Here is an 11194-nt window from a genome sequence, read left to right on the forward strand (position 1 = left end):
TCAGCCCGTTCTGAAGGACGGGGACTGGTGACCAAGAGAAATGTTCCAGGTGTGGTGAAGGACAAGAACACAAGCTGCCGACCGGAGGCTTTTTAAAGAACACTGGAGTGGGGAACTACAGCGGTGGAGACGGACGATGGATGGAGGGACAGACAGGGAGAGAGCAGGGACAGCAAGGAGAGACGGGAAGAGAGTGAATTGGGGGGAGGGGAGCAGGAGGGGGGGTAGGGCCCGAGAAAAGCCCTTTGCGGTCTTTCGGGAAGCACCTTCCCGTTCTGTCTGCTTGTTTGCCGTGGAAATCATCGGAACGCCGCAGGTTGGTTTATTTAATCAGAGCAATGATTTCAGGGCTGCCACTAGGAACCTATTAGAGACCCATCCTCCGCGCCCTCCGAACCCGCAGCCAGGGAACACCCTCACCCCGACCTGAGGGGTATTTTTATCCTCTTGATCTCTGTGTGATTAGTAAGGGCAATTAAGCAGTCGGATCAAAGCTCAGAGCTCCCCACCGCTTTTTACGCATTCTTTAATGACCCTAGAAGAGCTTGCAGAAATGAAGCGAGGAAGGAAGCGTGGAGGAAGCGTGGCGGTGAATAAACATGGCCTGGAAACTGTTGAAGAGGGCCCCGCCCCACATCCAGATCCTGGGGAAGGGGGGAGGCTGGGGGAGGGGAGGGGGCGCTTTGGGAGGGGCGGGGGGGGGGGGGAGACCTAGGACTCTAATCTCTGGAGAAATCTTTCATTCAGAACCTTTTACATGAACAACCTATTGAAAAAGCAAACTCCTGAATATTTCATAAATCTCATTATTCTATCCTAATTCACTGAGCGGAGACCTTTCTGCTTTTCCTGCAGGCTCTAAAGTCCACCCTTTGGTTTGGTTGTAGCCTGCTTTTGTTTAAACAGAAAAATGTTAAACCCTTCCCTTCCCCTCCCCTCCCCTCCCCTTCGTTCTCCCTTCCCCCTCGCTTCCCCTCCCCCCCCCCACCTGCAGAGCCTTTGTGCTCTGAATTCTCGGCCCTCCAAGGAAGCCTCCCAGGTGCTCACTGGGACAGACCCCATTTGGGGAGGCACAGTGCCTTGTGGGGGCTGGGTGTGGTTAGAAGACCTCTCCAGGGGTCCAGGTGGAATAGTAACCGGCTTAGGGAAAGAAGGCTCTTGACGGGACAGGTGGCCTTCCCCGCCCCCCCATGAGGAGGTGGCCTGGGTCTCAGAGCCCCGTGGCCCCTGAGCCGCCTAGAACTCTCCTTCGTGGCTGCCCAGGCCGGTGCTCTACCACTTGAGCCACACCTCCATTTGCAATGTTTTGGTGGCTAGTGGGAGGTGAGGGCCTCTCAGACTTTTCTGCCCTGGCCTTGAACCGCGATCCTCAGATCTCAGCCTGGTGAGTAGCTAGGATTGCAGGCATGAGCACCGGCTCTGGGGTCCCTGTTGTCTCCACAGTGATTTGTCTAGTAAAACCTGCTTTTGTGTCTGTCCTCAGTGTGTAGCCAGAGTTCTAGGTCAGAGGCTCAAGGCCTGGGCTCCGCGTGGGATCTGGCCTCTCTCTCACCACGCCAGATAGGGACCGATGATCGTGAAGGGCTATGTGCCCTGTGAGGTGAGCTTGGCAGCCCCCCTTGCAGGGCAGAGTTGAGCTGTGGGTTTAGACGGAGGGAAAGCGAGGCGGGGGAGAGGTGCGCGTTCACGACTGGCCGCGCTGGCCCCCGGGCGGCCGGCCCCGTGCTCCCGGCTGTGGCCCTGCGGGTCTAGCGGGAGTGAGGGGCAGTCCGGGGCCTGAGCTTGTCACGCTGCTTCTCACAGCCTCATCCCTCCTGCGTTCCTAGCCATTCCAGGGGAGACGCAGATGCGGAGTGGAGGCCAAGACGGCGTGAGCTCACGTGGCTTGCAGTCAGTCACCCAGGGCATTTATAGTCCCAAGTGAGGACCCGTGCGCTCCAAAAGAGCAGCAGCTCAACACCTGATATAAATAGACCCAGATTGTCACATAGAGCACACGCGTCCACAGGGGCGAGAGGAGAGGGCGGACAGGGCTGAGGGGGAAGAGGAAGAGCGCCGGGAGGGAAACTGAGGTGGAGATCCACCTCTAGCCTGCTGTGTGTGATCACGTCATGATGGGCAGAGGGATCACTGGCAGGTTATCATCAGTGAGCAGCTTGGAGGAAAACGTGTGCACATGCGTGTGAGGATGAATATGTGTGAGAGTATGAGTGTGAATGTGTGCATGTGTACAAGTGTATGAGTGAGCAGGAGCATGTGTGTGAGTGGATGAGTGAATGAGTGTACAAAGCATATGTGTGGGCAGATGAGTGTGTGCACATGTGCACGAGTGGATGTGTGTGTGAGCATGTGTACAAGTCGATGAGTGTGTATGAGTGTGCAAAGCATGTGTGAGTGGATGACTGTATGAGAGTGGATGAGTGTGGGTGAGCATGTGTGTGAGTGGATCAGTCTGTGTACATGTACACAAGTACATGTGTGTGAGCATGTATATGAGTGGATGAGTGTGTGCCCATGTGCATGAGTGTGAGTGTGTGTGTAAGCATGAGTGTGTGTGCACATGTGCACAAGTGGATGAGTGTGTGTGTGCGTGAGCATGTGTGTATGTGAGTGTGTGCAGGGGCACATGGGCATGGTCACGGTAGCCAGCAGTCCCGCACACTGCGGCTGAGTCAGAACGGTGTCACGGAACGGAGAGCAGAGCTTGTGGCACAGGTGACTGCTGGTTATTCCTAAGCAGGAGAGGAGGACTTCATTCTTTTTTTTTTTTTTTGGGTCCGGTCGTGGAGCCTGAACTCTGGGCCTGGGTGCTGTCCCTCAGCTCTTCAGCTCAAGGCTAGCGCTCTATCACTTGAGCCACAGCACCACTTCCGGCTTTTTTCTTTTTGCTTATATGGTGCTGAGGAATCAAACCCAGGGCCTCAGGCATGCAAGGCAAGCGCTCTATCACTGAGCCACCTTCCCAGCCCAGGACTTCATTCTTGAGGCAGGGCCAGGGCTGCCGTGTCTACCCAGGGCCCAAGCACAGCACAGGCAAGAGAGATTCGGTGACAGGAAAGGTGCGGGGACTTCTGGTTGAGCTGAGCTTACCAGGTTCTTCCGGAGACCAGCGGGTCACCTGACACAGTCTGGGGATGGTGGAGAAGGAGGAGGAGGAGGAAGATCCAGTGTGGGTGTGGCCGGATAATGAGGTTCTGTCTACACTGACTCAGCAGGGCTCTTGGCTGGAACTAGGAAGGGCTATCCAAGCCCCTGGCAGAAGTCAGGCCGGCAGCGCCCCCCTCTGCCAGGCTGGCCGCTGGAGTCTCACGCAGGAAGGGGTGAGCATTCCGTTTGGGCTGCTGACTTGGGGGTGGAGGCCCCAGAAGACCCCTGGCCTGGGGTCACCTGCTCTCTCCTCCCACAGAGACCAGATGATCACCCTGCCAATGCATGTCTGCCTGGGGGGCTTGCCCTAGGGGTGCAGTGGAGCTCAGGAAAGATGGCGGGCGAAGGCTGCTCCAGCTCTGGGATGGGTGTGGGGCCCAGCACCGAGTCAGAGGACCACTGCGCCTCTGCCTGCCCCAGATCTGGGCTTATGGGTCGGGGAACACAAAGGAATCCGTGTCCTCCTCCCTCAGAGGGCACCGGTGAGTGGGCCTCCTACGCCCAGCGGTGACAGCTTTGCTGATGGGGTACACGTGAACCAGAAGAGGAGCCCCGTCCACAAGAAGGAGGGTTACCTGTGGGGGGGGGCTCCCAGTCACCTCTGCCGGCCCTGGGTGCTAATTCTCCCGCCACGACCACACTGTACAACGTGAGGCGGGTCACCACACTTCACTGGTGCTGAAGCTGGGCCTCCCCACCTCAGTCCAAGTTTCAGGGAGGTGCGAGGTGCCGCGTTTCAGAGATGGCTGGAATCTCCTGGAACCTTCTTCAAAGGGGACGAGCAGGACCCAAATGGCCCAGACCCCTTCACAAGAGGCTGTGACCACAGAGGCGTCCTTGTCCTGTTCCCCAACCCAACACAGGGGGCTGCACAGCTGTCAATCAACTGCCCTGGGGTGGGGGAGATTACCTGCCTCACCCAACTGCTCACCCTCAAACCTGGAAGACAAAGCAGAAGGAGGCCAGGGAACGAGAGAGAGGAGCTACAGGAAGCAGAGATGTCTCGCTGTCAGGAAAAGTTCCATGAGGCCAGCAGAGGACAGGGCTGGCTGAGAGCTGGAGGAGGAAAGCCAGCAGGCGACCCTGGGCCCAGCTGCATGCGGGGGTCGCCCTGATGCCTACAACTCCAAGCTGCAGGCGAAGACCAGGAGTGAGCAGCCCACGCTCCTAGCTACTCCGGAGGCGGAGATCTGAGGATCTCAATTTGAAGTCAGCTCAGGTAGAAATGCCTATGAGACCCTTCTCTCCAATGAACCCACCAAAAGCCAGAAGTAAAGGTGTGGCTCAAGTGGTAGAGCACCAGTCTTGAACAAAAACAAACAAACAAACAAACAATGGGAATGTGGCTTAGTGGTAGAATGCTTGCCTAGCATGCATGAAGCCCTGGGTTCAATTTCTCAGTACCACATACACAGAAAAAGCCAGAAGTGGCACTGTGGCTCAAGTGGTAGAGTGCTAGCGTTGAGCAAAAGAAGCTCAGGGGGGCTGGGAAGGTGGCTCAGTGGTACAGCGCTTGCCTTGTATGCATGAGGCTCTGGGTTTGATTCCTCAGTACCACATAAACAGAAAAGGCCAGAAGTGGCGCTGTGGCTCAAGTGGTAGAGTGCTACCAGAGTTCAAGCCCCACAACCAATGAGAGAGAGAGAGAAAGAGAGAGAGAGCAGTTTGGGACTGACAAAAATAAAAGATACTGGGTCAGCACTACCGTGGGCCACCAAAACCCCGGTGGGTTCTTCACGCAGCCAGAGAGCAGCCTACAAACAAAGATAGAGACATGCAGAGAACTACCAGGAAAAGAAAAGGAAAACTCACACTTCAGGACCACAAGCAAGGGGGGGCAGGTGGGAGGGGCCCCTTCCGGCCAGCCGGCCTCACAGCCGGCCTCGTCCAGCAGTGACCAGCCACACCTCCTCACGGTGCTTGCGGGGCCCTGTGTGCACCCAACCCACCGCACGGAGGCCAAGGCTATGAGGGCCCATTGCAGAGTGCCCCGAGCAGGCGGAGAAGTCTTCCTGGGAGAGGTGAGACACAGCCTGTCCTGACCGCAGCTTAGAGTTAATTGCTTTTCCACCTGACTCATGAGTGAGGCGCTCACACCACGGAGGTAGAGGAGGGGCGGAAGCAGGACCCACACTGGCCTGCCCGCAGCCCAGGGCCCAGCATCTCCCCGCGGAGGCCTCCGGGGCCTCCCACGAACTCACACTGCCACCCCAGGGGTTCAAAGGGCAGGTGGACATGTGCTTGGTAGATGTCACATCTTCGCAAGTAAGGGAGTCAGCCTGAGATAATTGTGTCTGGACTGCCCAGATTCTAAAAGTGATGATGCTCGGGAGTCTGTCACCCTGTGAACATAGTGTCAGGTGTGTGACACCCCCAGGGATGGGCCAGGCTGCCCCAGGAAGAAATTCCAGCGAGAACTCAAGTAGTGTCATTCCTTCGCATGGCAAAGGCCAGGGTCAGCAAAGTAAAGCACCAGGAAGCAGGCACTTGAGAGGGGTGGGGAGGGGTCAAGGGGAAAGGGGTGGACGGGCAAAGGATGCAGTGTGTGCCCTACAGAATTAAGAAGAGGGAGGGTGGGGAGGGATGGGTGAGAATGTGGAAAGGGGAGACAATGATCAGAGTATTTTCTATTCATAAACTGCTTTGTTGAATGACAACTTCTTTGTACAACTCCATTAAGAATTAAAAAAAAAAAAAAAAGCCAGGTGCCAGTGGCTCACACCTGTAATCCTAGCTACTCAGGAGGCTGAGATCTAAGGATCACAGTTCAAAGCCTGTACAGGCAGGAAAGTCAAAGGGACTCTTATCTCCAATAAGCCACCAGACGATTGGAAGTGATGCTATGGCTCAAGTGGTAGAGCGCTCGCCTTGAGCTGAAGAGCTGAGGGACGGCGCCCAGGCCCAGAGTTCAAACCCCACGACCGATCAAAGTAATAATAGTAATAGTAATAATAATGATAATGCCTCTGGTGTTCTCTAACCCAGGCTGTTTCCTCCACCTAGACCTTCATGGCCTTCCAACCAAACACCACCTGATATCCCACCAGGTGCAACAACATCAATGCTTTCCTACAAGTGCTGGGGCCAGTGGTCCCAGCTCTAATCCCAGACACACAGGAGGCTGAGATATGAGGACAGAGCTTTGAGGCCAGGCAGGTGGGGGAAAGCCTGTGAGACTCATTGTCAAGTTGAGACTCTGGGGCCCCAAGTCCAAGCAGAGCAGTTCCGGCCGTCTCGCAGATGGGCGCCTGGCTAGTGAAGGGCCTGACCTGGACCTGTCACTGCGGACACCATAGGTAATGCACTTGTCTGGACCAAGGAATCACAGCCATGGGTGGAGGCCAGCTCAGCCGGCTGGCCGAGCCGGTTTCTGGCCTAGAGGCACAGACCAAAGACCTCAACAGTTTACAAGACACTGGCTGCAAGTGTGATGTGTGTCTCTGGACCCCAGGTGGCAGCGCCCTGGGCCTAATTAGAGGGCACGCCCAGCTTACAAACGAGGCCAGGAAGGCCGGAGCCCGGCAGGCCGGGAGACGCCCCACACCCCAGGTGTCTCCTGGCCCAGGTGACCCGCAACCTGTCATTAGCCTGGCCCAAGAGTACCCCCCCACCCCCGCCTTCTCACACAGTGCTGGCCTTGATACTTGTTGGAGACGTGTGGGTTCAACCAGAATGCAAGACCACTGCACACCCCCAAAGCCGAATCAGTGTTCACATGATCCCTAAAGAAAACACAGGGAACCGAAAATACACCAAACGATCACCGAGTGCACCCTGAACAGGCCTCAACTACATGGACACGCACGACCGACCCTGTTCCTGAGGGGAGGTGGATATTTCCACTCGCGTGTAACGGTGTAATAACTAAGTTGGGAAACAGCTCCACACTGCAGCGTTCCTCCACGGGTCAGACCACGGGAAGAGCCTTCCCCCCTGCGCCAGCAACTCCACCATGTTGCTGGTGTGCACAGGGCTGCCCTGTGCAGGCTGGCGCCCCCACTGTCCCCCCGCTGTCCCCCCGCTGTCCCCCTGCTGCTCCCCCCACTGTCCCCCTGATGTCCCCCGCTGTCCCCCCGCTGCTCCCCCCACTGTCCCCCCGCTGCTCCCCCGCTGCTCCCCCACTGTCCCCCGCTGTCCCCCTGATGTCCCCCGCTGTCCCACCGCTGCTCCCCCGCTGTCCCCCGCTGCTCCCCCGCTGCTCCCCCGCTGCTCCCCCGCTGCCCCCCGCTGCCCCCCGCTGTCCCACCGCTGCTCCTCCACTGTCCCCTTGCTGTCCCCCTCTGCCCCCGCTGTCCCCCCGCTGCCCCCCGCTCTCCCCCCGCTGTCCCCCCACTGTCCCCCGCTGTCCCCCTGCTGCCCCCTGCTGCCTCCCGCTGCCCCCCGCTGTCCCCCCGCTGTCCCACCGCTGCTCCTCCGCTGTCCCCCTGCTGTCCCCCACTGTCCCCCCGCTGCCCCCCGCTCTCCCCCCGCTGTCCCCCCACTGTCCCCCGCTGTCCCCCTGCTGTCCCCCCGCTGTCCCCCCGCTGTCCCCCCCGCTGCCCCCTGCTGTCCCTCCGCTGCCCCCTTGCTATCCCCCCGCTGTCCCCCCCGCTGTCCCCCTGCTGTCCCCCCGCTGCCCCCTTGCTATCCCCCCGCTGCCCCCCACTGTCCCCCGCTGTCCCCCTGCTGTCCCTCCGCTGTCCCCCTGCTGTCCCCCCCGCTGTCCCCCTGCTGTCCCCCCGCTGTCCCCCCGCTGCCCCCCGCTGTCCCCCACTGTCCCCCGCTGTCCCCTTGCTGTCCCTCCGCTGTCCCCCTGCTATCCCCCCGCTGTCCCTCCACTGTCCCCCGCTGCCCCTCCACTGTCCCCCTGCTGTCCCCCTGCTGCCCCCCACGGTTCCCCCACTGTTCTCTCACTGGAAGACACTGAACTGCAAAGAGCCAGGGCGAAAGCCTGAATCTCGCAGCCAGGGTGCCAGCGAAGAGCAAAGGGAGAGCCACGGGGACGGTCCCGCGCCCTGTCCTTCCAACGCAGGGCTCGCTCCTGCGGGATCCGCAGTCGAGCGGACACCAGCAGGACAGCGGCTCCCGCTCCGCCCTGTCTCTCCCAGCCCTTGCGCCCCACGGTCTGTGATGCCATCCAGGGACAGGTTCTTCTCAGCCTGTTGAAAAACACCACTAGACAGGGAGACAAGTTCGGAGTTTAGCAAGGAGCCAGAAGAAAAGCTCTGGGCCATCCATCCACCTCTGGTGAGCACTGGGTCAGCGGAGACCCCGGCCAGAGCTGCTGTGGGCGCCTTGTCCCCCACGCAGCCTGGACAGTCACAAGCAGACACGGAGTGCCGGGGATTCGTGGCAAGTGGGAAGTGAAGGAGCAGCGCTGTGTGGCGGGGCGGAGGTGGGTCCTCCTCCCTGGCTCCCTCTGGCTCCCTCTGGCTCCCCCACCCGTATCGCAGGCCTGGCGCTGCTTCCAGGGTTGGCAGGCGCAAGGCTGCTTTGAGCCTCTCCCTGCCACCCGCTTCGGAGCGCGGGGCGGGCCCTGCTCTGGGGCCTCAGCCCCTCCCTTCGGAAGCCCATCCTCCCCGTGCCACGGACAGTTTGGATCACAACGTCTGAGTCGGGCGCTAGCCGGTTCAGGGGTTCAGGGGGGCCCGGGCACTCCTGGCACAGGTGGTTTGGACTTTTGTGCGCGTCAGGACACATGGAAGAGCCAAAGTGAGAGGAGTGACGGCTGGAGCCGCGGGCTGTGGAGCCGAGGGTGAGGTCGCTGCCCACTGGGGGCGGCTGACACTGCCGCTGCCGGAACCCGCAGCGCAGACGCAGTAAGCATGCCAGCAGGGTGAAGACCACAGGACTGCGATCTGGCTCCGTCCTTCTTTCTCACCAACGAGGTCACTTCCTTGTGTGTGAGTTGTGCAACAGGATGATTTTCAGGGTCAAAGTTCACCTCACTTTTTTTTTTTAATTGCTACCCTATCTGCCAACAACAATTGAGCAACAGCCAATTGGAGGCATCTCTTGTCAAAGGTTGGGTGCCGCCCCTCTAATCTTTCTTTGGGCAGAGCCAATGTCTCCCAGATTGACTCAGCTGTCCTTCTGAGCCAGGGCCGCTGTTGGAAATGTCCCTTTGTTCCATCAGAAGGAAGTGCAAGCTTTGCTCCTCTAAGCCCATCGCTGCAGTCATCCATTCAACCACCTTGCAGAGGGGGCCCTGTCCAGCTGTGGGCCAGCACCAGTCCTCAGCAAGAGTCCACGACAGCAAGAGCCCACTACAGCAAGCGTCCACTACAGCAAGCGTCCACTATAGCAAGCGTCCACTATAGCAAGAGTCCACTCCAGCAAGAGTCTACTGATAACAAGGGTCCACTGACAGCAGGGAGCATCCTTGCAGTGGGTGCTGTTCCTCAGCTCTTCAGCTCAAGGCGAGCACTCTACCACTTGAGCTACGGCGCCACTTCCAGTTTTCTGGTGGTTTATTGGAGATAAGAGTCTCATGGGGGGCTGGGAAGGTGGCTCAGTGGTAGAGTGCTTGCCTTGCATGCCTGAGGCCCTGGGTTTGATTCCTCAGCACCACATAAGCAAAAAGAAAAAAGCCGGAAGTGGCGCTGTGGCTCAAGTGGTAGAGCGCTAGCCTTGAGCTGAAGAGCTGAGGAACAGCACCCAGGCCCAGAGTTCAGGCCCACGACTGGACCCAAAAAAAAAAAAAAAAGAGTCTCACGGACTTTCCTGCCCAGGCTGGCTTTGGACCGTGATCCTCAGATCTCAGCCTCCTGAGTAGCTAGGATTACAGGCGTGAGCCACTGGCACCGGGCTGCAGTGGACTATTGATCTGGACGCTGGCTGCAACCCGGAGGGACCCCAAGGACAGGCTGTGGGAAACACCCCAGTCCCACCCTGCAAGTGCCTGACACCCAGAGCACTCTGGTCCCTCCTTCATCCGCAGTATCACCTCCAACCGTTCTAGCTGACCACAGCCCCAAACACCAGGAAAATCCCAGGAATAAATGATGGATACACTTACATTCCCTGCTCTGAGCAACTAGGAAAGTCTGTGATGCTCTTAGCTCCAATGAAGCAGCAAAGCAGCCAGAGGTAAAGCTGTGACTGGAGTGGTAGTGTGCCAGCCTGCAGGGAGAGAATCAAGGGACAGCCCTCGGGCCCAGAGTTCAAGTGCAAATGTTTGTTCTTTTTTCGGTAACAGAACACATACAAAAAGATAAAAACAGTTCTAAGTTGGTTGCCCAACAATGCTCTGTATTGAACTATGTTCTTTGAAGAATTGGTTAAGGACATTTTACCATAATCTTAAGAAAAAAAAAATCAAGTCTGAACCCATCTCCCTCTTCAGTTGTTGCTTTATTTATTTTTAATTTTTATTTTTATTTGCCAGTCATGGGGCCAGAACCCTGGGCCTGGGCGCTGTCCTTCAGCTCAGCTCAAGGCTGAGCTCTCTACCACTTGACAGCGCCACTTCCAGCTTTTTCTGCTTATGTGGTGCTGAGGAATCGAACCCAGGGCCTCATGCAGGCAAGGCAAGTACTCTACCACCGAGCCACCTTCCCAGCCCCAAAGTTGTTCCTTTTCCACACATCTGAGGCCCAGGACAGCTCTACTGTTGTTCTGGCTGTCCAGGCCTGGCTCAGCTGTCCAGCTGTCCAGCTCGGCCCTCCCTCGCCCTACCCCCTACCCAGCTGGCCCCTACCTCCCGCCCCCGTCTTCCACCCTCAGCTCACCCCCTTTCCTGCACCCCAAAGGCTGCAGCCCAGACCAGACAACTCCTTCAGAAGTGCGAATCTTTTTTCTGTGACTTAAAAGACATTTACTGAGCTTCAGAGACCTGATACACTCTTTAAACTTAAAAGCCAATCTGGTAATGAGCTTCCAGAAAGCACATTAATTCCTCCATTGAAGGTAGTAGCTTGGAAAGAAATGAAGACAAACTTAAAGGCCAGGGGGCCCTGCCCTGGGAACGTCCGTGAGAAGGGCAGAGCCAAATGATGGTGTGTGACAGTCATTCTTGTTTGCAGCAAGCGTTTACTGAGCCCTTACTGAATGCCAAGAACAGCAGACA

The 11194-nt window shown here is 57.9% G+C and overlaps 1 long non-coding RNA gene across 2 annotated transcripts in view; it reads right to left on the minus strand.

The window, feature by feature from the left end:
* The window catches only part of LOC138809984 (uncharacterized), a 32247-nt gene extending 22010 nt beyond the window's left edge, over positions 1–10237 (minus strand). For both annotated transcript variants that reach the window (XR_011366984.1, XR_011366983.1), the window contains exon 1: positions 10145–10237. This is a non-coding gene — a long non-coding RNA (uncharacterized lncRNA). The remainder of the gene's footprint in view (positions 1–10144) is intronic.
* Positions 10238–11194: the final 957 nt, after the last annotated feature.

Source organism: Dipodomys merriami, unplaced genomic scaffold (assembly GCF_024711535.1).
Source record: "Dipodomys merriami isolate MVZ:Mamm:240054 unplaced genomic scaffold, mDipMer1.0.p SCAF_5, whole genome shotgun sequence".
Taxonomy (NCBI): domain Eukaryota; kingdom Metazoa; phylum Chordata; class Mammalia; order Rodentia; family Heteromyidae; genus Dipodomys; species Dipodomys merriami.